Source organism: Mus caroli, chromosome 2 (genome assembly GCF_900094665.2).
Source record: "Mus caroli chromosome 2, CAROLI_EIJ_v1.1, whole genome shotgun sequence".
NCBI classification, from domain to species: Eukaryota; Metazoa; Chordata; class Mammalia; order Rodentia; family Muridae; genus Mus; species Mus caroli.
In genome coordinates, this window is record NC_034571.1 from 69,556,114 (window position 1) to 69,561,171 (window position 5,058).

The window sequence follows — 5,058 nt, forward strand, 5'->3', positions numbered from 1 at the left end:
TGTGTGTGTGTGTGTGTGTGTGTATGTGTGTGTGTGTGTGTGTGTGTGTGTGTGTTTGAATAACAAAGAGGCTAACTCTTCCTTCCAAGTATTTGACCCCCTGGGGGGGTACAAGCTTGTTTATACCGAGGGATTGTCACAGGTCTGTTTTGACTTTACCAGAATTGGTTGAAACTTCCTTGTGAAGTCAAGAACTGGGTAATCCCACTTTACAGGTCTAGGAAGGTCTTCATCTGGGAGTTCTTGACAAAACTTTGGTCCTTCTTTGAGAAACTTAAAGAAAATAACAGAGGTTTATGAGTATGCAAGAAAGGCAGGCGACTCAGACCGTCCCCTCTCCCCCCTTGGTCTCCTACCCTTGGGCTTTGCAATTTCCCAGGTAGGGTATATTTAGAACCTGAGTCAACAGACCTTTGGGCGTTGAACCACTTAACCAACTGAGTCTGAGTTGTCCCTAGCCAACCCTTATCTAACCTTACCCAAGCCACACTTTTAAGGGCTGGCTCTTGTAGATTTCTCTCTCAGAAAGTCTGGATGGATAGCACAAGTCCTGATAGGTGAATCCTCTGCCCTTCCTGCTGTGTTGGTGCTGAAGGAAAGTGATGGAGAGGACCATAGCTTACCTTGTTTTCTACTCCACTACAAATGCTCTTACCTTTGGGGTCCAAGGTCGGTGTCAAGTGGATTTATAAACCTGATCTGAAGCCCTTCCTTAAACCTTTCCCTCAGGTCTCACATCCTGCCTGTCTAGTTGCAAAGTTCAAAGACAATCCATTTTAGGTCGTGTCCAGTGTGTCCAAACTGAACAGACTGGCAGGAGGCCCAAGGTCCAAGGATGCCAAATCTTTTGCCATAGCAGAGAAATATAAATGCCACCATGCCATCCCATCAGGTCTGTGGGGGTGGAGGCCATTGCACGTGACTTCACGGTCTTCATCTTATGATAACCACTTTTTAAAAGCAACCTGGAAGTTGGACTGATGGTAAATATGGCGGGTGGCAAATCTACACGCTACCACTAAGCTACACCCACAGCCTGTGACAAAAACACTCGACTGGTTCCTCTGGCTAGTCTGGCTCATTTTTCAATAAGGTTTGGAAAAATTGCCAGAGTGGGGATTAACATTAAAGAGAACCAGAGGAAAAGGAGATCCCGGTATAAGTCAGGATTCACGGAGAGCTTTTTGTACAGGATACATAGATGATGGACCAGAGGGGCAGAGACTTAAAGCAGGCAAGGCCCTTTCTTAAAGAAAGGAGACTGGAAGACCCTTTAATGGCTCTATTGTTCACTTCCTTGGCCTGCAAATACCCTAGCCCTTCCCACCTTCTTCTCTGTGCCACGCAGGAAAGTGGGTCACAGGAGGATTGCTCTGGGGAGTTGGTCCCAGTGTCCCTCGCTCCTGTCTGCCATTCCTTGGAGTAGAGCCGACGCCATCCCCGCGGCTGGAAGAACACAAAGGAAACCCTATTCGGTCCCCGGACCTTAGGGTCACTGTAAGCAGGAGGCTGGTGTGTTTTCCAGTCTCAGAACTCCGGCCGCCCGCGGGAACAATAGCGGCCGCCTGCCCGGGAGGTCGGACGCTCGGCACAAAGTCGGCTTGGTCCGCGCGGCCGGCCACACGACGCGCGCGCTGACCCGGCTGCCGTCGCTCGCCGGTGTTCCCGCGTCCACCTGGAACTCTTCGAGAAAGACAAACGGTGAGTTAATCACCCTACCGGCTGGCGGCCGCGTCCTCTGCGCCCGCCCTGGAGGCGGGATGGGGAGTGGGGTTCCTCTGTGTGTGTGTCTGGGGTGGGGGGCGGGAAAGGTTAGTCCTATTAAGAGTTCATCAATCACCCGGTATGCACTTTTCGCTCGACAGCGGTTCCTCCTACTTTAGAGCAAGTCTGGGCCAGCTGGGAGCCGACCAGAAACCGCAAGCGAAGGAGACGCGGGCGCTCCGGGTGAGCGCCGAGGGAGGGGGCGACACACAGTCCTGCGCCAGCCCAGCAGCGACGAGGATAGCGCTCCAGGCAGGCAGGAGGGGAAGGTCGGGGACATCTCTGTGCAGCACCCGAAGGGAGGGCCACTGCTTACTTCTCAGCTCTAACCGCAGCCCACCAGCACGGACCTCGAACTTCATAGCAAATCTACACCCACGCTGTCCCCCGACCCATTGTGACCCGGCATTCTCCCTCCTACCCCAGTGACACTCACATAGGCCGCTCTATTTCTAGAAAGGGAAACCCTCTTTCTGAAGGCAGGGCAAGAACAATCCCAATGAACCAAGGTTTCTTATTGACCCCAAGTCTGCCTGCAGGCCTCTCTGCGTGGGAGTAAGTAGGTCAAGGCTGCCACTGAACTTGGAGTAAACTTGAATTCCCTTTAAAGTTACAATAAAAGTATGTACATAATCATCTACATCACTCACAACATCTTTCCTGTCTAATGCAGCAGCAAGACCAGTAAGTATTCTACTTCAGCTTTTTGGAAAGTTCATCTAGACATACAAAGGAAAGACTGGAAATTTCTACAGACAGCCACGAACCTTGGAATTGTGAACCTTGGAATTGTTTGCACCAGGTCCGTTTTGGGTCGAGTAGGTGGTAACACACTCCTATACCACTTCCAGAGTGACAAATGCTCTCTGTACATTACAAGAGCAGCTTTGGCCTGGTCCCCTTTGTGCCCTTTTCTCTGGCTGAAGTGCTTCTTCAGTTGGGTAAGCTGCATTACTCAACCTTCATCAAAGTTCTAGAATGTCCTTCCTCCCCTCAGTCTTCTTTGTCCTCATTATTTTGGGTGGAAATTAACTTATTTTGGAAAAAAAAAGTCCTATTACCATTTTGTTTCAGACAGACCTACCTTGAGGCATTTGAACACAATACCCCAACTCACTGAGCAACAAAACAAAACAAAACCAAACCGCTAGCCTTGCTTCTTTTGTTACAGTTTGTCCTGCCCTCTTGATCTGCCAAACCACTGAGCAGTTCCTGCTTTCACTGCATCCTGCCTTGGGACAGACACAAGGCTAGGTAACTTACAGGGGGTACCCTTCAATCTACTGAGGGAAAGAGAGCCTCCTAAAACCAACCTGATAGGTTTGCTCACACAGTCCCCGGAATAAAGGAAAATGCCCTCAACCACATTGTAGTGTCCAACCAGCTACTCAGGTGATTTTGGTTTTCTAAAGAGTTAAGAGCTTTTCAGGTCAAGGAAGAAGGAACATGCCAGGCAGGGAAAGCAAATTGTGCAAGAAAAACAAGCAAGCAAGCAAGCAAGCAAACAAACAAACAAAGGGGAAGAAAGAACAAGTTGTAGTAGGGCAGGATGGCTGGCAAGAGTGTGTCTACAAGGTACCCATAGAAGGGTCTGGACCTCTCCTGTGGGGAGTAGCTGTTGAACCAGGTCTTAATCTGGGACAAGAGGTTCATTATTTGACTGGAAAGCTAACTCTTGGGAGCACTGTATCTAACTGGAGAAAGGAGATAGTCAAGTTTAGAGAAAGGAGCAAGGTTGAGAAGAGGCATGTAAGAGGTTGGGCTTGAAGGACTTAATGATAAGCTGCATGGGCAAAATCCCTCACTTTCTGTTTCCAGGGCTAGAGTAGGAGTCAAGTCATTAGCTACAATGAACAGAGGAGGAGGAAGAGGCTGGAAGGTCATTTAGTATGCTCAGTTCAGGTCTACATTGCGCTTCCCACATTGTGGTTGACGTACTGCAAGACCCTGAGTGATTCACTTAATCTTTCTGAACTTAATTTTCATCAATGAAACAGTCAATAAAGATATCTACCTCATAGGTTCATCATGAGGTGTGTGTGTGTGTGTGTGTGTGTGTGTGTGTGTTTGTGAGCACTCAAGCTAGAGTTATCTTCTCCAAGTCCAAATAAATTCTCTCTATAAAGCTCAAACCTAGGGGAAACATACTCCCACCCTCATCATGTTGATCAATACTGAGATCCTGGGTGAAGTAAGTCCCAGGGAAATTAAAAACAACACCACCCTACTGCTTCCCAAATATTGAACCCAAGCGAATGCTCAGGACGAGGTCAGATCAGGTTAGTAATCAGAGCCCTCTCCTTCCAGAGGGGAGCTCTCAGGAGAATGGGTAGAGAAACGTGGTCTTGGTATCAGACCACTAAAGAGGAGGCCTCTTAGCAGTTGTCAGAAAGCTTTTGTGCCCTTTTTTTTTTTAATATCATAAAAAACCAGGGGATGCTTGAGTTCCGTAAGTTCTCTGAGGAACGGCACTTATTTATAGGGAAAGTATTGGGTACCTGACCTTGGCCATTCACAGGGATGTGGCTACCAGTTAGTTGCTTGTCTTTTCTGTAACAGTTATCATCTGTGAAATAGCTCAGATAGGGGGAAAATGACATTTTATGGGATGCTGTAAGGGTAAATAAAAGATGAAATTTTCTGCTTATCAGATTAAAAAAATGCACACACACACCAAACCTTTAGTATCCCAAGATTTGGTAAGGGTGTAAAGAAACAGGAACCCTGATAAGTAAGTTACTGATAGAAATACAAGATGAGTCTTTGTTTTGTTTGAGACAGAACCTTTTTCTCAATTGCCCAGACTGCGCCTTGTGTTCCTTCATTTTAAAATAATTTACTTTTATTTTCTTGTATACGATAGTTTTGTTTGCATGAAGATATGTGCACCATATGTTCGGTGTCTAAGGACTTCAGAAGACGGAATCAAATCTCCTCAAACTGGAGCTACAAATAGTTGTGAGCTGCCATGAGGGTACTGGGAATCAAACCCAGGTCCTCTGAAAGAGCAGAGGCAAGTGCTCTCAACCACTGAACCATCTTTCCGGCCTCTGGACTGTGCTCTTCATCTTCCTTCCTCTTGAGTGCTGGCATTACAAGCACATAAAGACGTATCTATCTCGCTTTGCTTTTAAAATGAGAAACTTAACAAAATGTATTTAAAGGTGTCAGCACATACGTACTTTGACTTAATAATTCCACTTCAAGATTTTTTTTTTTTTTTGAAACAGGATTTCTCTGTTGTAGCTCTGGCTGTCCTGGAACTCATTCTGTAGACTAAGCTGGTCTTCAACA

At 47.0% G+C, this 5,058-nt stretch overlaps 1 long non-coding RNA gene across 1 annotated transcript in view; it reads right to left on the reverse strand.

The window, feature by feature from the left end:
* LOC110308530 overlaps positions 1–570 on the reverse strand; it is a 1,494-nt gene extending 924 nt beyond the window's left edge. The window contains exons 1-2 of the long non-coding RNA XR_002379565.1: positions 480–570; positions 160–273 (exon numbers count right to left, since the gene is read on the reverse strand). This is a non-coding gene — a long non-coding RNA (uncharacterized LOC110308530). The remainder of the gene's footprint in view (positions 1–159; positions 274–479) is intronic.
* Between the last annotated feature and the right edge of the window lie 4,488 nt (positions 571–5,058).